The following is a 25,381-nucleotide window of genomic DNA, read 5'->3' as shown; positions in this document are numbered from 1 at the left end:
CAGAAAGGACCTTCAGTGCAGCAGGAGGTATTGTCACTGAGAAGAGAAGTCGCCTAGGTCAAAAAAGTCTAGATTACCTCACCTTTATTAAGATGAATGAGGCATGGATCCCGAAGGGACTGACAGTGGGCGATACATTTGACTAAAAAAAGGCCTGGTGATGAGATGATCTGCCTTGGGCTAAAAATGGTCCACACGCTGCTGTATTTTATCTCTGCATGCCGGATGACTTGCGTGACTTATCTGCCACCAACTAGGGTTCAAGCCGCAATGTTTTAGTGCACTTTCTGCCTGGAAAACATCATTTTTTCTGGCCGCTGCTACAGCAGCGGCTGCAACAATACCTAATTTTTCTGACATGTGTACATGCCTAATTTTTCTGGCCTTCATTGTGAACAGACCAAAAGCGATCGGCTGGATAATTTTGCATAGAAAAAACATTAATTTTCTTTGTGATCATCTAAGGTGATCATTAAAGCCTACTAGGCCAACAATGGACCCACACTGCAGAATCATTGTTTTCTGGGTCACTTAACTGTCACTGAACTACCTCAGCACGACCATAGACTTTGAAAAACCCCCATCGCCTGCAATCTCCCAAACGTGCGCACGAGCACAGTCATCACTACACCAAGATTGACGCATAGAGGAATAAAATTTATGTCATGAGTGTATCAACTATTGACAACTCTTTGCGCTTGTCTAAAATCTATTCCATACACGTCCCCTGATAGGGGACATAACAGGGATTAAACTGATAGGAATAGTACTACTTAACACACCACTCATATCTGGTGGCACAGTACATTGCACGGCGCACGCGCCGTGCCCCAAATTGGAAGTAGGAGGACCAACCAAGCATCTTTTTCCATCTCCCGGTTCCTAAAATCTATTACATACTCCGGCCCCTGATAGGGGACGTAACAGGGATTAAACTGATAGGAATAGTACTACTTAAACACACCACTCATATCTGGTGGCACAGTACATTGCAAGGCGTACGCGCAGTGCCCCAAATTGGAAGTAAGAGGACCGAGCAAGCATCTTTTTCCATCTACCGGTTCCTAAAATCTATTCCATACACCGGCCCCTGATAGGGGACAAAACAGAGATTAAACTGTTAAGAACAGATTTTTTTCAATTTAAAAAAAAGAGGACAGCCTCTGCGGAGCTGGGTATTTTTTGGCCGCGTTACTGAACGCTCATGCACAATGGCTGTAGGCTCATGCGTCCTTTTGCAGAGGTGACAAACCTGGTCAGTCAAACCCAAAGCAACATCATCGACCTCATCCCATATGCGTTTTTTATGGAGCGTGCCCTGCGAAGAGAGCTGGATCAGGCCGTAGATGAGCATGAAGAGGAAGAGTTGTGGTCACCATCACCACCAGAAGCAGCCTCGTCGTCGTCGTTTGCTGGACCTGCGGCAACGCAGGAGTCTGAAGAAGAGGAGTCAGAGGAGGAAGGTGGCTTTGAGGAGGTGGAAGACCAACCACAGCAGGCGTCCCAGGGGGCTTGTTGTCACCTTTCGGGGACCCTTGGTGTTGTACGTGGCTGGCTGGAGGAAGAGACCTTCCATGACGTCAGTGAGGACAAGGAATGGGACATGGCTAGCTTGGTATCCAACCTTGTGCAAATGGGGAGTTTGCGGTTGTGCAAATGGACTGTTTGCGGTGCGTTAAACGGGGAGTTTGGTCTGTCAAAGTTTGGTCTGTCACTGTGAAGCGGGCGTAACCCTTACACTACCTGATCTATACAACATCATACCTGATGTTTTAAAGCACGTTATTCCAAACAATTTAGGAATGTTAGGTGATTTATGCCCTTTATGGATTAAAACCCGACTTTGCGTCAACTACGTAATTTTCTATGGGAGTTTTGCCATGGATCCCCCTCCGGCATGCCACTGTCCAGGTGTTAGTCCCCTTGAAGAAACTTTTTCATCACTATTGTGGCCAGAAAGAGTCCCTGTGGGTTTTAAAATTTGCCTGCCTATTGAAGTCTATGGCGGTTCGCCCGTTCGCGAACATTAGCGAAAATTTGGGTTCGCCGTTCGCGAACGGAAAATTTTATGTTCGCGACATCTCTAGAAATAAGCTGATGTATTAGATACATTCCTTATATTTGTCTTTAAAAGGTCTGTCCATAGGCGGGATGCACAGGGCAAACTAGTCATTCCAGATTAAGTTATATAATAGGCGGAATCTGGACAGAGGTGGGAGCCGCATCTTTGTCGAAAATGCTTGCTCTGCTTTTTCTGTACCTGGCATTAGCAGTCAATTCAGAGAGCCAGGCACATGTACAGCCAACTACCAGACAGGGCTGGGTTTTGAGGGACCCTCACTCACCCACACTGGATATGGCACAGGCAGTGCATTCCACACTGTATATCTTCTTATCATACTGTCTGTTGTGATTCTGTGTCCCTTATGATGTATATGGTTAAAAATCCTGATCTGATGGGCTGCAGCTACCCAACAGGAGGAGGCTGACTCAGATAAACTGATCGAGAAGTCCTGCAGAAGAAGCTTGTTGGCCTCAAGGCCTGCTATATAGTGCCTACTGACTCTGCTTGAATATCCAGACAGACCTGAAACAAGACTGTGCAGACTATTATTTGGCTAGCCTGATACCTGGAAAAGCTGAGATACAGATTTGTAATTAGGATCTGAATCTTAGATTAGAATCCTATGTGTAATCAGCACTGGACAAAGGGTAATGGGAATGATATCTTTTATGGCCCTTTTCCCATCCAAGTCTTCACCACCCCTGTCCTGCAAATGGTGCCTAATGGATCAATCAATCAATCATCGCCTCACACTGAATTGTACCTGTGCCAGTTTCCTTCCTGGATGCCCATCCTGAACGAGAAAGGAAACTGGACCAAGAGCAGTTCATTTCAGTGGGAAGCATAGATGGATAAGGTTACTTAACTGTATGTTCACCTAACATGGATGAAAAGCATACAGTAGTAAGTAAGTTGCCATTATCTCCATTACCCCTTTTTGGTTACTGATTATATATAAGATTACCAATCCCTTTAAGCTACTTAATAGTGTAAACAAGAAAGTAAGAAACACACTAGACCAAATTTGCTGAATAAATATAGTATGTGTGAAGCTGAGATTGCACACTTCCAACAACAAGCCATGAGTGATTTGCCAACCAAGGAGAAGGGGTCTTCTGTGGCACAAATTCTGATGTATGTTGCATGATGTGACCAGTACACGGTTCTACAACTTCCAGTTCTATGTTTCCAAATTAAAGTAGATGATCTGAAAGATACACTTCTAAAGACTGGGAATGGAGATAAAGTACCGTGCTGCTAATGTGGCTTATAGCCCAACTGCTATAAACCACCGCAGTATAATTAGTAGATTGAGCTTGTACGCTAGTACAAGACACTAATGAAAGGCAAAGTGAACAAATAGAAGTATGACCACCGTAATTTTACATAAAAACAGGATAATGTAGCTATATGAAATCAAAGCCTTGTTGCCTTTTCCTTGCCCTTAATTTAGAGACAATTTTAAAAGGCAATTTTGGAGACAGACTGGTTGATGTGCTGCCTTCAATGATGAGTTTTTCTTTAGTGTGGTTTCATAATTTGGATGGGTATTTTTACCATTTTTCACAGCATTTTTTAGCATTATTTTTACACAGCCAGATACTAATTTTAATTCTAGTAGATTATGAAATGCACTACAGACAAAACATTTCTTCCTGGCATATTTGCATTGCATTTTTTCTCCCCAAAACAGCTTGCTCTAACAATTTTTCAGGCGTTTTCCCTATAGGTTTTCCATAGTAGTTTAAAAATGCTATAAAAACATGCATGTTTAAAGTGTTACAAAAAAAAAAGACATTGAAAATGGTTCATGCAGCGGGGTTGCTACAATGGTCTCCATCCAATATTTGAATACATGTCATATACTTAGGCTGTAAGCTATGATAGAGAAATACTTGGGCCAGGTGTGATGATGTTTTTATTGGCTGTCCCTGTCAATCAAAATGCAGAAGGTGCGGCAATTGCAGAGAGAGCTGAGCCTCTTGGTGTAACGACAACGCCCCCGTCGCTCCTAAAGGCTTATTTGCATATACTAAAACATAATTTTTCTCAGCATTGCGGGCACATATGAACATGGTACCAACACAGATGCCTTCAGCTGCCAAGTGCATATTTACCAGGTCAGTCAGTTTCACAGCTACAAATCTGCTGACGGATGCCCTTTAAATATAGCCCAATGGCTGATACAATCAGGAATGCCATAAGGAAGAATTGGCAACTATTAGAGATTGATGTAGACCTAAAGGAGAAAAAAGCCAAGTTACCTATGGTATCAATTAGGATAATTAGGAATTTTCAAGATAAATTAGTGAGGGGTAGGTTTCTGCAAAATTGTTCCAAATGGTTACATGATTTAGCTCCCAAGGGTAATCACAGATGTGACCATTGTTAATTTTGTAAATATATGTGCACTGATAAAATATTGAGAGTGGGTAATGTACACAGCCTGTCAGAGAATTGATCACTTGTCGCTCAGATTTTGTGGTCTATGTGATTTTTTGCACCTGCAATCGGTTTTATGTTGGGGAGATGATCCATCCATTATTTAAGTGGATTCTTGAACATTTACATTCTATCAAAACTGGTAAGAGAGCTCCTAGATTTATCGCATATATAAAGAAAGCTCATAATTCTGATCTAAAAGCGGAGTATCAAGTTTTCCAGTTTGCAGCGTATCTTTATACCACAGGGTTTGCATTATCATACTAGAACATTACAATGTGAAACGTTGCGAATATTAAAATCAGGTGCTACTAGCTCAGTCGGTTTGAATGAAAGAAATGACATGTCCTCCCTTTTATAATGTTTTGATGCTTTTATGTGTATATTCAGTTGTTTTGTATTAGATATTTTTATGTGTCACATGATTGTCTAGATAGATAGTAAAGGGCTTGATGTAACTAACTGCCTCCAAGAAGGCCCTTTTGAAGCGTCATTATATGCGAAAAGGCCATAGGCCTGTTCATGTGCGCCTGTTTCTGTCCAATATTTTAACCAGCTGCTCTGATTAGTGGGGAGTACCGTGACTCTCCTCTATTGTGGACCAACAGAAGCCAAAGATACTGCCTCAAAATCATGGACATATTGGTGGTGAACACAGCAATGAACAAAAATAATTACTAGGCGAACAACCCTCAGTAGGAAACATATTACAAAAAATATTATGCAAAATACCCATAAAGATGTATAGCAGTGCCACTCCAGACTACTACCCTGACGTGTGTTTCTTAAGGGGTAAATAAGGAATCCCAACAATATGTCTTCACTTTTTTAATAGAAAAAGTTCCCTTAAAATTATATCTAGTATATTTAATCTAAACAGCAGATAATGTAACTCGTTATCATGGCAGAGAGATCCTATTCATTTCTATGGGATGAACTGATGGCACAGTCATTTGACTTTATCATGTGGGTCACCTAGGCTTATACTGTATATAGCTTATATATATTCCTTTCTGAGAGACATTTCTTAGCTTACATTCTCTCCATTTAAATTCATCATAGTTCTATCTACCTCTTCACTGCATCATTACACCTGAAATGGTTGCAGACCAATTCCTTTTTATCTCTATGAAAGTTCTATGTTCTTGCATTTGATCTAGTATTTTATCTACATTATATTATTTTCTGTAGCCAAGTCTCATGCATTCATGCTTTATCCCTGCATTACTTTCATGTGCTTGCTTTAAAAAAGGCTCATTTGCATATCTACCTTCAAGTCATGTACTATATCATTCAGGAGTTGCTCTGATTTAAACACTTTTAAAAAACCGTCCTCTGTCTTCCATGCTTCTAATGTTCATGCCTATCTATCTATCTATCTATCTATCTATCTATCAATATAAGGGATATTTAGATGCTGAAAACAAAAATTAACTGATTAGATCATTTTTAGTCACCAAATTATTATCCGACCAAACATGAAACCATTGATGACTGCAGAAGTGCGAATGAAGGACCAGGACCCTGAATTCAGAATAGCAAGGGCAAAACTGTCCAAAGCCATCGGAGGGGCAAAAAAGGCACACAGACAAGCTATCCACGACCACTTTCAAGACAGCAAAGACATACGGAACTTGTGGCAGGGATTTATGCTATGACCAACTACAAGATACCACCAGGCAAGGACCAAGCATTTCAAGTCTTCACAACCAATATGAGAAGGACTCTGCAGAGAATCAATCCATGGAAGGTAACAGGCCCCGACAACATACCAGGCAGGGTGCTCAGAGAGTGCTCTGAACAACATCTTTAATGTCTCACTGAGCAGTGCCGCAGTACCAACGTGTCTCAAGGCTACCACCATTGTGCCCGTAGCAAAGAGAACTCCGGTGGCTTGCCTCAGTGACTACTGCCCAGTAGTGTTAACATCTATTGTCATGAAGTGTTTTGAAAAGTTGGGAAAATCTGGAAACACATCAAGTCCTCCTGTCCTTCTTGGATCCCCTACAATACACATACCAACCAAATCGCTTCACAAATTACGTAATTTCCATCTCTTTACACCTGGATCCATCACACCTAGAAGAAAGGGGCACAGAAGCTGATCCAGAAACTGAGCGAACTGGGCCTGAATACCTCCATCGGTAACTGGATCGTTCTGCCAGAGAGGCCTCAAACTGTTAGAATAGGGAAAAACATCTCCGGGACTGTGACGTTGAGCACGGAAGCACCCCAGGGCTACATTATCAGCCCACTATTATTCACCCTACTAACTCATGACTGTGCAGCAAAACATGATTCCAACCATATCATCAAGTTCACAGACGACACGACTGTGGTAGGCCTCATCAGAAATAATGATGAGTCAGAGCATAGGAGCAAAGTGGAGTGGCTAATGGACTGGTGCAAGGAAAACAACCTGGTCCTGAACATAGATAAGACAAGGGAGATAGTAGTGGACCTCAGGAGAAAGATTAGCATGCATCTGCCACTGTACATAGATGAAGCCATCATAGACATATCTCCATGTCACCAGCTACCTGTAGAAATTGTGGAACACCAAACAGAGAAACTCACATGGTCCACCAATGCCAACTTCCTATGCAAGAAAGCACAGCAAAGCCCATATTTTCTAAGAAGGCTAAAGAAGGCACACCTTACCTCCCAATCTCATCACCTTCTACCGAGGATGCATTGAGAGCATCCTCAGCAGCTGTATTACTGCATACTTTTACTGAAAAAGCCAAATTTATTACCATATGCCATTCGTAGAAATTTGGCACAGGAGCACCTAGCAACTCCAATCCTAAAACTAACCTCAAATATACCTACAATGCTAAATGCCACCCAAAGTCTCTATTAGTGACAATAGGCTTACTTTATCTTCAGACATTGGACACTAAGGGGGTAATTTATTATCCAGAAATACACCTACAGTTGTGTTCAAAATTATTCAACCCCCACTGAAATTGAGTGTTTTGGCCAGTTTGACATTGATTTTGATCATTTCAGTCTTCTTGTTTACAATTAAATCAAAGAGGCACTTGTAAGTCAGACAAATATAACATAACACTTATAATGAAATAACCACAAATGTATTTTCTGTGCTCACATCATTATCAGTTTTATTCAACCCCCAAGTGACATTCAGTCTTAGTACTTAGTACAACATCCTTTTCCAGTTATAACAGCTTTTAAACGTGAAGCATAGCTTGACACAAGTGTCTTGCAGCGATCTACGGGTATCTTCGCCCATTCTTCATGGGCAAAAACCTCCAGTTCAGTCACATTCTTAGGCTTGCGCGCTGCAACTGCTTTCTTTAAGTCCCACCAGACGTTCTCAATCGGATTTAAGTCTGGTGACTGCGATGGCCACTTCAAAATGTTCCAGCCTTTAATCTGCAACCATGCTCTAGTGGACTTGGAGGTATGCTTGGGATTATTGTCCTGTTGAAAGGTCCAACGTCTCCCAAACCTCAGGTTTGTGACGGACTGCATCACATTTTCATCCAATATCTCCTGGTACTGAAGAGAATTCATGGTACCTTGCACACGCTGAAGCTTCCCTTTACCTGTAGAAGCAAAACAGCCCCAAAGCATGATTGACCCCCTGCCATGCTTCACAGTAGGCAAGGTGTTCTTTTCTTCATAGGCCTTGTTCTTCCTCCTCCAAACATAGCGTTGATCCATGGGCCAAAACAGTTCTAATTTTGTTTCATCAGTCCACAGAACACTATCCCAAAACTTTTGTGGTTTGTCCACATGACTTTTGGCATACTGCAGTCGACTCTTCTTATTCTTTGGAGACAGCAAGGGGGTGCGCATGGGAGTTCTGGCATGGAGGCCTTCATTACGCAGTGTGCGCCTTATTGTCTGAGCTGAAACTTCAGTACCCACATCTGACAAATCTTTTTTCATTTCCTCAGCAGTCACACGGGGACTTTTCTCCAATTTGCGCTTCAGGTAGCGCACAGCAGTCGAAGTCAGCATCTTCTTTCTGCCACGACCAGGTAGCGTTTCAACAGTGCCCTTTGCCTTGAATTTGCGAATGATGCTTCCTATGGTGTCTCTTGGTATGTTTATCATCTTTGCAATCTTCTTATAGCCATTGCCCTTTCTGTGAAGAGAAATCACCTCTTCTCTTGTCTTCCTGGACAATTCTCTTGACTTCACCATGTTTGTAAACACACCAGTAAATGTCTAGAAGGAGCTGAGTATCACAGTCCTTTTAAATCTGCTAATTGGTGCTTATTATGCTTGATTGCTGCTCCTTGACATCCATAGGTGTTTTCAATACCTGATCGAAAACACTTGAATGAACCTCTGTTCTTAAGAGTGGTAGTCTTTAAGGGGTTGAATAATTGTGTCAATGAAGAAATCACAAAAAAAACATTTAATACTGTATTACAAAAACAATTGATGTCATTTTAGTTGCATTTGGTTCTTTAAAAAGTCTTTGTAAGATTTCCTTCTGAACACAATTACAAATGTACACTAAATTCCCTAAAACCCTTTACAGCATTGGGGGTTGAATAATTTTGAACACAACTGTATATTAGGTGTATTGCTGGCGCAGATTGCGGCGCAACAATTAGATGCGCCGCAATCTGAGACTTTTCCCTGCTCACGCCAGGTCTAAAAAAGTGGGCGTTGCATGGGCTGGGCAGGGGACGGGACGGCTGGCCCATCTCATTCATCATTTTCTATGCCTGTTTTAGGCATAGAAAATGGTCTAAATGTAAGCCAACAAGGGAGCTGTCTTACATTTGGAAGCTGCGCAGGATGCACAGAAGTTATAAGATCTAATAAAGAATTTCCAGACCGCATAGAATATAAATACATTTTATTAACACAATGTAAAAGGTATAGTCCATACATGAACGCATCGGAGCTGGCGCCATCCCAGAGGAAGCACATCATCGGTAATGGATTGTTTGTCATTTGCTTGAATATTATTGCACTTTGCACTTGCACTTTTATTGTTATTTAAATGTCAGAATCATTACCCTTGTGTCTTCCTCTTGTGGATGCCGCCTTTTCCCTGCACCTGTTTTTAATGTATGGACTATACCTTTTACATTATGTTAATAAAGTGTATTTATATTCTATGCAGTCTGTAAATTCTTTATTAGGTCTTTTAGTATAGTATATTTTACCACAGGCATACCTGTCACTCTTTATATGGAATTTACATCCATGCAATTTTGCATGGTATCTGCATACATGAGGAATTGTTGCTATGTATTTCTATTGGCTCATATTTATTGGATGCACCGAAGTTATGTAGATGCCGGCGCCTCTTCATAACTTTGGCGGATCCACCACCAGATATTGTGGTTATTAAGACCGGCGTCTAAAACGCAGGTCTTAATAAATGACCCCCTAAATCCTTGGGCGAAGGGAAATCTGCCCTGAAATCTCCCACTTTGTGGCAGCAATGAGGATGCACAGTTGTCTCTACACGTTGAGTTATCTATCCTTGCAACATATTCTGGTACATCACTCTCTACAAAGGCATTTCTCTACTCATGATGCACACTGACTGGTCTGTTCCACTTGACTTGGCAATCCACAGTTCCATTGACAGTCAAGGGTGCTGGGACTAGTAAGTGCAAGGTGGCTATCCCTGATCCAGGCTACTCTGCTCTGCTGAAGTTGTTACTGCTTAGAGCCAGTCCAAACCCAGGTGTGTTACTAGGGTCTCAAAAGATCCAAGGCCCTAGCCCCAATGAATTTGGCCCAGTTCTCTAAGTCTACCCCCTCCCCCCACACACTGCATTTTGATGTACTTGCTATACAGCAGCACATACCTGACACATTCAGGGCCTCCCAGGTTATGTCTCCTTTGATGTAGATCTTCTCTGTGAACATCTTCTCCATTTGGTCTGGGCAACTTCTTTCAGCTGCGCCTTGTCTCTGCAGATTGTGACACACAGACATCTTAGCTTCCTCACATTTCTATCATCATCTTCCAACCTGGAGTCCCCACTGTGTTATCCTGCTGCTCGCTGTGCTCCCCAATACCCCCAAATACTATCCTGAAGGAAAATGAGTGCCCCCATAGTAATAGTGCTAATCATAGTCCCACCAATAGTAATTCCTTTCTAGAGTGGCCTCATTAGTAATACTGCCCCCTACAGTGCTCCCAACACTAATAACGCTCCTCAAGAATGGCCCCATTAGTAATACTGCCCCTACAGTGCCCCCAACTGTGATAAAGCTCCCCAAGAGTGCCTCCATTAGTAGAAGAAGAAAGGGTTAAAAGGCTGACATCGCATCGCAGATGTCAGCCGTTTATACCAGGGTGCCAGCAATGTGCCGATGGGAGAGGGAGAGAGCCCCCCTCAGCCCTGTGCTTACCCTTCCCCGTCTGCGCAGTTCTGACCAGTACTGAGCAGACGGGGAAGGTCCCCATGGCAACAGGACGCCTCTCAGGCGTCCTGCTGTCCATGGTGCTGAACAGATCTGTGCTAAAAGGCATAGATCTGTTCAGACAAGTGTAAAATGCAGTACAGTACAATATATATTGTACTGTACTGTATTATACAGACATCAGACCCACTGGATCTTCAAGAACCAAGTGGGTCTGGGTCAAAAAAAAAGTGAAAAAAGTTAAAAAAGTAAAGTTTCAAAAAAACACATTTATCACTGAATAAAAAAATAAATAAAATAATACACTACACATATTAGGTATCGCCGCGTCCGTAACGACCTGATCTATAAAACAGTCATGTTACTTTCCCCGCACGGTGAACGCCATAAAAATAAAAAAATAAAAACTATGAGGAAATTGAAATTTTGCCCACCTTACTTCCCAAAAAAGGTAATAAAAGTGATCAAAAAAGTACCAATCAAACCGTCACCTCATCCCGCAAAAAATGAGCCCTTACATAAGACAATGGCCCAAAAAATAAAAAAACTATGGGTCTCAGACTATGGACACACTAAAACATGATTTTTTTTTGTTTCAAAAATGGTATTATTGTGTAAAACCCTGATAAATTATAAAAAGGTAGCCATTTAGGTATTTCCATGTCCGTAAGAACCTGATATATAAAAATACCACATGACCTAACCCCTCAGGTGAACACTGTAAAAAAAAAAAAAAAAAAACGGTGTCAAAAAAGCTATTTTTTTGTTACCTTACATCACAAAAAGTGTAATAGCAAGCGATCAAAAAGTCATATGCACCCCAAAATAGTACCAATCTAACCGTCATCTCATCCCGCAAAAATGATACCCAACCTGAGACAATCGCCAAAAAACTGAAAAAACTATGGCTCTCAGACTATGGAGACACTAAAACATGTTTTTTTTGTGTCAAAAATGATATTATTGTGTAAAACCTAAATAAATAAAAAAGTATACATATTAGGTATCGTCACGACCGTAAGAACCTGCTCTATAAAAATAGCACATGATCTAACCTGTCAGATGAACGTTGTAAATAATAAAAAATAAAAACAGTGCCAAAACAGCTATTTTTTGGCAAATTTTCCATTTTAATTCATTTTTTCCCATAACAAAGCAAGGGTTAACAGCCAAACAAAACTCAATATTTATTGCCCTGATTCTTTAGTTTATAGAAATGCCCCATATGTGGTCGTAAACTGCTGTATGGCCACACGGCAGGGAGCAGAAAGAAAGGAGCGCCATTTGGTTTTTGGAAGGCAGTTTTTGCTGAACTGGTTTTTTGACACCATGTCCCATTTGAAGCCCCCCCGATGCACCCCTAGAGTATAAACTCCAGAAAATGACCCCATTTGGAAACTACACCCCTCAAGGTATTCAAAACTGATTTTACAAACTTTGTTAACCCTTTAAGTGTTCCACAAGAGTTAATGGCAAATGGAGATGAAATTTCTGAATTTCTATTTTTTGTTACTTTGCCTCACAAAAAGTGTAATATAGAGCAACCAAAAATCATATGTACCCTAAAATAGTAGAAACAAAACTGCCACCTTATCCAGTAGTTTCCAAAATGGGGCCACTTTTTCTGGAGTTTCTAACCTAGGGGTGCATCAGGGGGCTTTAAATGGGACATGGTGTCTAAAAACAATCCAGCAAAATCTGCCTTCCAGAAACCATATGGTGTTTAGTGATGAGCGGCAGGTGCCATATTCGATTTCGACGAAATTCGCGAATATTCGATAGAATATTCGTTTTATATTCGTCGAAATCGAATATTCATCATTATTCTTGTTATCGCGATTAATATGCGATTTAAATAATCGCGTATTGCGATTTTAACTTAAAGGCTACTCTCCTATTGAAATAGCAATGCGATTAATTCAAGTTATAATAATCGAATTTCGATTTTTACTTTTGCACTGCTATATTTCATATTCGTTAATTCTAGCCTAATATGGAATATAGCAGTGCTAAGTTAAAATCGAAATTCGATTATTATAACTTGAATTTTTTTTATTTTTTTTTTATTGTTATATTTTTTTCTTTCCCACTTCCCTAAAGTAGTTCTTACCTGTCCTTTGGATTCCTGGCTTCCTGGCTGCTCCAGTCAGTGCCCGTTGCCACTTCTGCCGACTTCCGTGCTCATAGAGCGTCCCCATCACCATGGGAACGTCTCCATATACTAGAATGTACTGTCGGATTTGAGAATTACCTGAAAAATCGCAATTCGATTATTTCAAGTTATAATAATCAAATTTCGATTTTAACTTAGCACTGCTATATTTAATTCTAGCCTAATATGGAATATAGCAGTGCTAAGTTAAAATCGAAATTCGATTATTATAACTTGAATTAATCGAATTGCGATTTCAACTTGGACCTGGTTCACTATGGTTGGCTTGGTAGAATTAGCGAATATGACGAATGTATTCGTCATATTCCACAAAACGAATATAACGAATGTATTCGTCATATTCCACAAAACGAAGATAACGAAGTATTCTGCATCTTCGTTTTAGCTCCATATTCGTCAACTTCGCTAATTCTAGCAATCATATAGGAAAGTTTACTATAGAGACAGCTAAGTTTAATTCGCTATGCGATTATATTACTTTGCTTTTTTTTATAAATAGAATAATTATAATAATTATCAGGTATTATAATTATTCTATTTTTTTTTTTTAAAAAGCAGTCATATAATCGCATAGCGAATTAAACTTAGCTGTCTCTATAGTAAACTTTCCTATATGATTGCTAGAATTAGCGAAGTTGACGAATATGGAGCTAAAACGAAGATGCAGAATACTTCGTTATCTTCGTTTTGTGGAATATGACGAATACATTCGTCATATTCGCTAATTCTACCAAGCCAACCATAGTAAACCAGGTCCAAGTTGAAATCGCAATTGGATTAATTCAAGTTATAATAATCGAATTTCGATTTTAACTTAGCACTGCTATATTCCATATTAGGCTAGAATTAAATATAGCAGTGCTAAGTTAAAATCGAAATTCGATTATTATAACTTGAAATAATCGAATTGCGATTTTTCACGTAATTCTCAAATCCGACAGTACATTCTAGTATATGGAGACGTTCCCATGGTGATGGGGACGCTCCATGAGCACGGAAGTCGGCAGAAGCGGCAACGGGCACTGACTGGAGCAGCCAGGAAGACAGGAATCCAAAGGACAGGTAAGAACAACTTTAGGGAAGTGGGAAAGAAAAAATATAACAATAAAAAAAAAATATAATAATAAAAAAAAAAAAGAATATTCGAAATATCGAATTTATATCACTATATTCGAAATATTCGCGAATTAGCGAAGTGCCGATATTCGCGAAAAAAATTCGATATTCGAATATTCGCGCTCAACACTAATGGTGTTCCTTTCCTTCTGCGCCCTGCCGCGTGCCCGTACAGCAGTTTACGACCACATATGGGGTGTTTCTGTAAACTACAGAATCAGGGCCATAAATAAAGAGTTTTGTTTGGCTGTTAACCCTTGCTTTGTTACTAGAAAAAAAATATTAAAATGGAAAATCTGCCGAAAAAGTGAAATTTTGAAATTGAATCTCCATTTGCAAATAACTCTTGTGGAACACATAAATGGTTAACAAAGTTTGTAAAGGGGGGGCGTGGCCTGAGCATGGACGCGTGAGCAGCTAACCTACAGAGCTCCCGGTCCCTGGGCCCTTCTTTTACCTAGTTCTAGGCTCCCTGTGGCCCCTTTCTTTTCCAGAGGGTATGGTGAGACGCTCTGGACGCCGAGGGACCCGCTTCATGCCGGCTGAACCACAGATCGCCAGGTATTTTACCCAGCAGCAGCCGACAGAGACGCCGAGCGGCGCTCCCAAGATGGCGCCTGTTGAATCGACAGGGCCGGACGTGCCCGCACAGCAAAGCCAGCACCTACCCCCAGCCCCAGCTATCTTGCCCACCGGATCCATAACTACTGCAGACCGGAGCGCAGAGGGGACGCAGCTGACACCGGCAAAGCCTGCATTTGCCCTCAACTCCAGCTCCTGGCCCCCACTGCAAGCGGCCTCTCTGTCTCCTAAGAAGATGCCTGCACCTACTCGATCGGAGGTGAGACTGTCGCCTGACTCCCCCTGTCAGGAGCTCTGCCGACCTCAAGCTCCTGCAACGCCATCACAGGGCTCTGAGACTCCGGGGCTCAATCCTTTTGGGACGCGGGCACCTGAGGGAACAAAACCGCAACTGCAGGCATGGCAGTCTATCGTTTTGGGGTCTCCCCCTACAGCTTCGGCGCAGAACACGCCGCCTGTCGCCCCAGCTGGGGTCAGTTCCATGGTGGGGGATCCTGTGGAATCACAGCAGGACCTAACAGATACCCCTGTTATTTTCCGACCGCACTCAATGTCGGAGGCCTCTGACTCGGCGTCCTCAACCTCCTCCTCGTCCGACAAACGCGCTAAAAGGCCTAAGCTGCGTGATATTTGGTCGCTACTCAGCACTCTGCCCACCAAAATGGACTTAGAGACGATGTTGTCGAAACTTGAATCTAAACAAGATAAGGCAATTGCATCAGTCAAAGCTGACATCAGCGTCATTTCTACTAAGCTGACCTCCCAGTAGAGTCTCTCTACCTCTCTGGAATCACGTTTAACTCAGGTGGAGGCAAGTGTGGCCGCTCAAAAAGCAATGAACAGACATATGCTGCTCCAGCTTGATGATCAGGAGAACAGGGGGCGCCGCAACAATATTAAGCTGCGGGGGATCCCTGAAGACATCCAGTCCTCAGAACTGCGCAAAGCGGTGACTTATATCTTCAATACTCTTCTTGACAGACCGGAGGATTCCGAGATAGAATTGGATAGGGTCCACAGAGTTACAGGACCTCGACGTGTCAGTGCATCCAATCCACGAGATGTGTTGTGTCGTGTACACTTCTTCAGAGAAAAGGAAGAGCTGATTCAGAGAGCGTGGAGGCGAGGCACCGTGCCTTTTGTAGATTCTCAAGTACATATTCTTCCTGATGTCTCTAGGAGAACTTTGATGATGAGACGTGTTCTGAAGCCGATCCTCCAAACCATCACTGAAGCTGGAGCCACATATCGTTGGGGACACCCCTTCCATTTGATTGTCCACAGGAATGGGAATACCTTTGCTCTTCTATCACCGGATCAAGCTGAGGACTTGTCCCGCTTCTTGGATGTCCCGACTGTTTCATTGCCAAACTGGTGGGACGTTCCGATTCCTGCCTCTTTTGTCCTGGACTCACCTAGTCTCCAGGGGGGAATGAGAATCGGTTTCTCCCTCAGGATGTACCAAGGGGAAGACGAGATCGTACAACCCGTGCTGAGCCAGATTGACGGGCCTTCGTTGTGGCGTGTGGGCCTCTTCTAGCTTAGCCAGTACTTGGCTTTATCAGGGTCCTAGTGGGATATACCCCAAGTACCGTTATCTCACTCTGGTTGAGTGGGCTTACTGTTACTGTTTCATCTACTAACCAGTTGATTTATCGTGTGCCATCTGGAATCATTGGATCTCGGCTCAGGGATTGGGAGACATTTGGTTATTCTTTTACTGAGTGCTCTTCCTCTCCCCAACTAGGTCCGGCGAATTATGGTCGACTCATATCGAGCCCTCCAAGAATCGCATACTGGGAGTTTGTCCCACAATTTTCTGCGGAGTTTCTCTCTGCAGGCTTTGTGTTCCCTCACTGGATTAGCCAGTTAGGTACTTATTGTATTGTTTTCATTGTCTTGTCTTGTCTTCCCCCCACCCTCCCCTCCCTCTTGTTATCTCCATTCTGAGTTATTTTTATTTACACTCTCCTTTTTCTCTGCAGATTACAACCATGTCCAAGGTCCAGTTTGCATCTATCAATGCCAACGGACTGAATACTCCTGAGAAGCGTTCCTCCATTCTCCGGCTCCTGTGGAGCAAGAAGGTTCAGGTAGCTTTTATCCAGGAGACCCATTTTCGCGGGGATGCTATGCCAACGCTCAAATCCCCTAGGTATCCTGATACCTACCATAGTTGCTTCTCAGGGTCAAAATCTAGAGGAGTGTGTCACGAGTTGGAGGTCCCAGGAGAGACCACCGCGTCGTCAAGCAATAAACGGAAATCAGGTACAGACACATAAGAGTTTATTGCACAAACAGAAACATGGAAAGCAGCACAGATAAAACATGAGCTCTATGTACCGTCAGCACAGTGGGAGAAAACCCCCACTGCGCCACTGTCTAGTAATACTCCAGAGGGGCGTAACTAAGCAACTCCTGGTTTTCACTAGAGCCCTAGATGGTAGGGTTAGACTTAGCCGCAGGAAGTTGCCAGGGTCCACTCTGGAGCGTGACCTAGACAGTGACAGCAGGAGCGAATGGACAACAGGTACCAGAAGGTACCGACGGCACATAGGCATACATAACATACAGGTAAATACAAAACAGGGCAAATAATAACACAAGCAGGAGTTCATGCAAGGAAGCAGGAGTGGCAATGAGCAGAGAAGGACTTGCTCCACCAGTAGTAAACTGCATGGCCTTGTCATGCCACTCTGCTGCAAAGGCTTGCTGAACACAGACATATGAATACAAAACAGGGCAACTAATAATACAAACAGGAGTTCACACAAGGGAGCAGGAGTGGCAATGAGCAGAGAAGGACTTGCTCCACCAGTAGTAATCTGCATGGCCTTGTCATGCCACTCTGCTGCAAAGGGTTGCTAAACACAGACATCAGAATAAACACAAAGTGACTAAAACATAACTGGCAGAACAGAAAGACAGGAAAAAGGACGCAAATGAACAAGTAGGGAAACTCACAGAGCACAGACAGACAGACACAGATCCCATGGGTCAGCAGCATGGGAGAGAGTACAAACCAGGAACAGGACAGATAACACACACCAGGAGAGCTGACCCAGAACTGAAGAAACCTCAGCCTTATATACAGGTTCCATGGGTGCAGCAGAGAGACCACACCCATGGAGCAGACAGAGGATTAACTCCTAATAGGAACACAGGGGAGTTAACCCATACAGAACCACAAATAATACACAGGAACAGAACTTCAGCGAGGAGCGCCGAACGAGCAAGAACGGAAGATCACAGCCAGAGATAGTGGCTGTGACAGAGTGAGCATACTCATTGCCAGATCTATTCCTTGGGAATTTTTAGATGCTCGTACTGATGATAACGGGCATTTTCTTTTCCTCAAGGGACGTTTGGCGGGGCAACTTTTCACTCTGGCTAACTTGTACCTGCCTAACACTAAACAACTTAAGGCCCTAGCTGGGATACTGACTCGCCTGGAAGATTTTGTAGAGGGTACCTTGTTGGTCGGGGGGGATCTAAATGTGGCACTAGATCCGGTTGTGGATGTCTCTAGGGGATCTTCTCACCTTTCGCATTCATATCTCCGGGACTTTAAAAAGCTACTACACTCTCATCAATTAGTAGATGCATGGCGGGTCCTTAACCCTGAGGTCAAAGACTTCACGTTCTACTCTGCAGTGAGGGATACTTACTCCAGATTAGACTACTTCTTATTGAGACATTCGGCAGTTTCCCTCCTGGCCTCGTCGGCCATAGATCCGCTGACCTTCTCAGACCACGCGATGCTCCATGTTTCATTGAATTCCCCCCTCCCTACTCCGAAATCTTGGCAGTGGAGATTGAATGAATCCCTATTGCAGGATGTGGTGGTGGCGCAGGAGGTGCATACGGAGATCTCCCATTATTTTGAAACTAACCAAACGGATGACGTGTCACTCATATCTATCTGGGCGGCTCACAAATGTGTAATCCGAGGTGAATTCATCAAGCATGGAGCTAGACGTAAGAAAGAGAGGGCGGAGGAAATTTCACAAATTTTGGCGGAAATAGTTACCCTGGAACAGGCCCATAAAAAGTCTCATGCAGTGGCTGCACACACCTCCCTTCTATTGGCTAGAAGTAAGCTTAAGGAAAAGTTAGATGTACGCACAAAAACCATTCTAGCTAAAGGTCGCCAATATTTCTTTGAGTTTGGAAATAAAAGTAGCAAACTCCTAGCCAGATTACTCAGGGAGCAAAGAGCCAGGAATTATGTTCCCCGTATTGCAGCTACCCGAGGGCCCCCGCTTAATGACCCAGTCGCGATTGCAGAAACGTTTTCTCAGTATTATCAATCATTATACAACCTCCCTCAACCTAATGACACGAGTGAGACTTTACATTCAAAGATGAACCAGTATCTGCTGGATTCGGGCATGCCGAGACTACCTGCAGACTCCCTTAGGGACTTAGATAGACCGATCTCGGCAGATGAAATAGCAGAGGCTTTGAAAAATATGCAACCCAATAGGGCCCCGGGTCCGGGTGGTCTCCCGGCGTCATATTATAAGAGATTTTTACCACTGCTCCAGACCCCGCTAGCTAAGGCTCTCAATACACTTAGCACAGGATGTTCTCTCCCTGCTGATATGTCACATGCTCATATTACAGTGATTCATAAGGAAGGGAAGGATCCCACACTTTGTGGCAACTATCGTCCCATTTCATTATTAAATGTGGACCTTAAGTTGTTCGCAAAAATTTTGGCCACACGGATGGTCCCGCTGCTTTCGGATCTTATACACAATGATCAGGCGGGTTTCATTCCGTCACGTGAGGCGAGGGATAATACCACTAAGGTTCTCAACCTGATTCATCATGCCGGGATCCGTGGTACCCCACTCTGTCTCCTATCCACAGATGCCGAAAAGGCCTTTGACAGAGTGGGCTGGCCCTGGTTGTTCACGGTGCTACGATATCTTGGTATCGCCGGTCCTCTGGCATCATGGATAAGAGCTTTATATGAGTCTCCCTCTGCGTCCGCAAAGGTGAATAGTGTTTTTTCCCCGTTCCTTGCGATACGGAATGGGACCCGCCAGGGTTGTCCCCTCTCCCCGTTTATTTTTGTTCTTACCCTTGAGCCGCTCCTGAGGACAATCCGACAGAACCCGAATATATCGGGACTCTCGGTGGAGGGTAAAGAATTTAAGATAGCGGCATATGCGGACGACCTGTTATTTACTTTGACTAATCCCAAGACTTCCTTCCCTAATTTGATGGCGGAATTTCACACGTTTCATGGTCTCTCGAATCTGAAGATTAATTTTCAGAAATCAGAGGCCTTGAATGTCTCCCTTCCTGCTATACTCGTGGCAGACCTAGTGGCCACCTTCCCTTTCAAGTGGGCTTCTGGGGCAGTGAAATACTTAGGTACATATATCCCCACAAATCTGAAAGAGGTATACCACAGAAACTTTATCCCTCTCCGTGAACGGATTAGGGAAGACCTTAAGAAGTGGTCGAAAGGACTGCACACATGGTTTGGAAGATGCGCCATTTTCAAAATGAATATTCTCCCACGAGTGTTGTACCTCTTTCAGACCCTCCCTATCAAACTACCCGCTAGCTTTTTTAACAAGATGCATGGAGACATATTTAGGTTTATTTGGGCAAAGGGTACCCCGAGACTTGCCAGATCTCTCTTACATATACCGAGGGACAAAGGGGGGCTAGGAGTACCTGACTTACGTAAATACCACTCGGCTTCCCTGCTCCAGAGGATAGTGGATTGGTGTAGGCATTCGCAGCTCAAGCAATGGGTATCAATTGAACAATTATGCTCGAACTACCCATTAGAGTCTCTGCCCTGGGTGGCTTTTAAACTACCCTCAGCCCTAGCTAATCATCCCACAATTGGACCCACTATCTCACAGTTCCATAGAATCAGAGATAATCCTCTGATCTCCCCTTCCCCCTCACCTTTATTTCCCATCTTGGGGAATCCCACTTTCCCAGCGGGATGCAAGGGCGGTCCGTTCCTGCAGTGGAGAACTAATGGTAGGTCCCGAGCTCCCTTCTTCAGAACCTCAGGCAGATGGCGCACTTATGACGAGATTCTAAGTATAACAGATCCCTGCTCCTTGGGCTTCTGGAGAGCTAGGCAATTGACGCACTTTCTTTCTTCTATTCCGACCTCCACGGGATATGACAGGGCTCTCACATCGTTTGAAAAAACCTGTGTTGGGGTAGGCGCCTACAGACATTCCCTTTCTGAATGTAATCAGTCCTTGATAGCTCCTCGTCAGGACCACCTTCCTCCGTTTGTGGCTAAATGGTCACAAGACCTAGGAGTTAACATCCCTCCCGACCACTGGTTAAAACTCTTCGTTCTACTGTACAAGTCTTCCATAGCGAGTAGGTTCCAAGAGGCGGGCTACAAGATAATGTCCAGGTGGTACTATGTTCCAACTAGATTGCAGAAAATGTTCCCATCTGCGTCTCCTAATTGCTGGCGCTGTGACTCCGATATGGGCTCCATGTTACACATTTTCTGGGATTGCCCAAAAATTCGTCCTTTTTGGCAGCTGGTACATAAGACCTTGTCTTCAATTTTCCGATTTACGATTCCACACACCCCTGGTTTCTTTTTACTATTTTTCTCGGATCTGCCAATGAGTGTTCTCCGGAAGTCTTGTCTGTGCTCCCTGGTGATAGCGGCTAGGTCATGTATCCCCGCGAGGTGGAAGCTCTCAGTGCCTCCGACTATCAGTTTTTGGATCCAAAAGGTGGAAGAGATCCGGAGAATGGAGGAACTTACCTCCCAGCTAAGGGCTAGGCATAAAGCCTTTCTTGATTAATGGGCCCCCTGGTTTTCTTTTCAGGAGTCTCAGGAGTATCAGGACCTTCTGGTCTAAACTGCGGATTCTACTTTATACTTTTGATTCACCCTATACTCAGTCCCCATCCCCCCCTCCCCCCTTAGTGTCTATTGTCAGTGTGTATTGTCATTCTACTACTGTTGTTATTGTCTAAAAACGGCTCTTCCTAGCCTGTGTCCATTTATGCACTTTACTCATACTGGTAATGTTGTTTTAATGCTAGGATTATGTTCTTATTTGCTTTTTCTTTTCTTAGCCTGACATGGTTATGGGCCAGTCGAAAAGGGTCCTCGCTCCGACGAGGTTCCTTTCATTATATCACAAATGCCATAAGATATTATTATGGGAATTGATGTATGATGGGATATCGTTGATGTCCTATATATCTGATACAAGGATTGTATTGTATGATTTTACTAATGCATATTTGGATATTTGGACTTTTGTATTTATTTAAATAAAGAATATAAACAAAATAAATAAAAAAGAAGTTTGTAAAATCCGTTTTGAATACCTTGAGGGGTGTAGTTTCTTAGATGGGGTCACTTTTATGGAGTTTCTACTCTAGAGGTGCATCAGGGGGGCTTCAAATGGGACATGGTGTCAAAAAAAAAACAGTCCTGCAAAATCTGCCTTCCAAAAACCGTATGGAATTCCTTTCCTTCCTGCGCCCTGCCGTGTGCCGGAACAGCCGTTTACGACCACATATGGGGTGTTTCTGTAAACTGCAGAATCAGGGCCGTAAATAATGAGTTTTGTTTGGCTGTTAACCCTTGCTTTGTTACTGAAAAAAATGGATTAAAATTGTAAATTTACAAAAAAATTGAAATTCTGAAATTTCATCTCCATTTGCAAATAACTCTTGTGGAACACATAAATGGTTAACAAAGTTTGTAAAATCAGTTTTGAATACCTTGAGGGGTGTAGTTTCTTAGATGGGGTCACTTTTATGGAGTTTCTACTCTAGAGGTGCATCAGGGGGGCTTCAAATGGGACATGGTGTCAAAAAAAACAGTCCTGCAAAATCTGCCTTCCAAAAACCGTATGGCATTCCTTTCCTTCTGCGCCATGCCGTGTGCCCGTACAGCAGTTTACGACCACATATGGGGTGTTTCTGTAAACTACAGAATCAGGGCCATAAATAATGAGTTTTGTTTGGCTGTTAACCCTTGCTTTGTTACTGGAAAAAATGGATTAAAATTGTAAATTTGCAAAAAAAATTAAATTCTGAAATTTCATCTCCATTTGCAAATAACTCTTGTGGAACACATAAATGGTTAACAAAGTTAGTAAAATAAGTTTTGAATACCTTGAGGGGTGTAGTTTCCAAAATGGGGTCTTTTTTGGGTGGGTTCAATTATGTAAGCCTCACAAAGTGACTTCAGACCTGAACTGGTCCTTAAAAAATGGGTTTTGGAAATTCTCTGAAAAATGCTTCTAAACTTCTAAGCCTTGTAACGTCCCCAAAAAATAAAATATCATTCCCAAAATTATCCAAACATGAAGTAGACATATGGGGAATGTAAAGTAATAACTATTTTTGGAGGTATTACTATGTATTATAGAAGTAGAGAAATTGAAACTTGGAAATTTTCTAATTTTTCCAAATTTTTGGTAAATTTTGTATTTTTTTATAAAAAAATATGAAATTTTTTGACTCCATTTTACCAGTGTCATGAAGTACAATATGTGACGAAAAAACAATCTCAGAACGGCCTGGATAAGTAAAAGCGTTTTAAAGTTATTCACACATAAACTGACACTGGTCAGATTTGCAAAAAATAGCCTGGTCCTTAAGGTGAAAAATGGCTTGGTCCTCAAAGGGTTAAAAGTCAATTGTAATCCACAGGGATAAAAGAGTTAATTGTAATCCAAGGAGGTATAAAATGTTATAAAAGCACAAGGCTATCAAGTAAACTGAGAAAGTGGATAAAACAATGAACTTAGACATGAGGGGTTAAATGATGATGGGTGGAGTCCTTACAATGCATGACCATCAGGGTGAGGACTAACTGGGGCAACCTGGAATAAAACATTAAAACACACAATGCCAATGGGTCCTCACCCGTCAGGAATAGTCCACGACGTGGCTCCCATATAGTTCCTTATTTTTTGTAGCAGGATATATTTAGAGGAAGGCATCCATGTCCTCCTCGCTACTTGAGCTACTGAAGCGCATCAGGGGACGCTCCTGCCTCTGGTAGCTCATTGTCGCAGCTGTGGTAGTGCGCCACTGACCTCTGGTGGTGGCTGTTGGAGTTGGTCGTGCAGACAGCCTGGAGAATGCAGTAGTGACATGCTGTAAGCCATAATCCCTAGCCGGTGCAGAGGTGGACAAAACCTCCGGCTGACATTGAAATTCAATGGGGAATGGATCCGTTTTCAACTGCACCATATTGTGTTAGTGAAAACGGATCCGTCCCTATTGACTTACATTGTAAGTCAGGACGGATCCGTTTGGCTCCACATCGCAAGCAGCATTTTGGTGTCCACATCCAGAGCGGAATGGAGGCGGAATGGAGGCCAAACTGATGCATTCTGAACGAATCCTTATCCATTCATAATGCATTGGGGCTGAACTGATCCGTTTTGAACCGTTTGTGAGATCCCTGAAATGGATCTCACAAACGGAATTCAAAACGTCAGTGTGAAAGTAGCCTTACCCTATCTGATTTATCTTTGTTCTTGTGGAACGCACGTTGCGTTCCAATTTTAGGAGCGCGACTGTCCTTCCTGTTGGTGGAGCGCAGTTGCGTTCCACTGACCGGATGTCTGGGATTGGAGCTGCACATGTACCAGGCGTGCACTCCACTCACCAGATGTTCCACATGCCCGTCCACTATAAAGTGGAGGTACGACCCGATATCAGTTGTACATCCATATCGAGGTGGACCACGCCGCTATCGCCATTGCAGTCTAACATCTACTGTACACGTGAGAGGTCCTTGTGACCATCAATTGTAGTTTGAACATCACTTTTCATGTACCGGGCTTTATTCATTGCAGCCTTCAAATCAGACCTCTGGTAACCTTGTGATATATAAACATTAGCCGGAGGGTGATTCTATTTGTTTAAGGCTAGCAATTGGATATATGTATTGAGCTTTTATATGTATTGGGCTTTTTAATTATACCTCTATACTTTATTTGTCTCTGGCTAGCAATCAAATATATGTATCCAGCTTAGAGATGTATCGGGCTTAATTGATTGCGGCTTTTTGACTATACCTCAGGTTACTTGGTATTGTATAAACATAAACCTGATGATTTTTCTTTTTGTTCTCGGCCAGCTATCAATTATATGTGTTGAGCTTTAATTATTGATGTCTGAAACCAATATCTGTCTGTCTCACGTATGTGCTCTAACTGCCTATGGATTAACATCTACATGATCAATCCTACACTGGTTGATTACACACATATTGATAACTGTCTATTGGACTGGGAACTGTTACAACCACTTTTTCCTGAGATTCAGGTTTGATCACGTCTATCGATTGATGTGAATATTGATAAACAAATGCTTCAGGTATTCATATGTTAATAATCAGATTTATCTTCAGCTTTTTTGCAGTTCAGTTACCAGTTAATAACCGTGTAGTTCTTCTGGACCAATTGTTGTTTATTATTTTCTACTTTCTGCCCCCTATTTTTTCCCCTGATGAACCAATAATTGGGGAAACGTGTTGGGAGTATTTAGGGCAATGAGAGGATGAGATAGGGCAGGCATGGGACCACAGGCCACCCACCATCAGGGTGTTCCTGTGGGTTGAGGTATTAGTTAGGGATTTATTAGGG

General features: G+C 42.8%; 1 pseudogene; it reads right to left on the bottom strand.

The window, feature by feature from the left end:
• Nucleotides 1–979: 979 nt before the first annotated feature.
• On the bottom strand, nt 980–1,157 carry LOC121000088 (annotated as a pseudogene).
• Between the last annotated feature and the right edge of the window lie 24,224 nt (nt 1,158–25,381).

Source organism: Bufo bufo, chromosome 4 (genome assembly GCF_905171765.1).
Source record: "Bufo bufo chromosome 4, aBufBuf1.1, whole genome shotgun sequence".
Lineage (NCBI taxonomy): Eukaryota > Metazoa > Chordata > Amphibia > Anura > Bufonidae > Bufo > Bufo bufo.
Note: the sequence above shows the minus strand (reverse complement) of the source record. Positions and strands in the feature narration are given on the sequence as shown.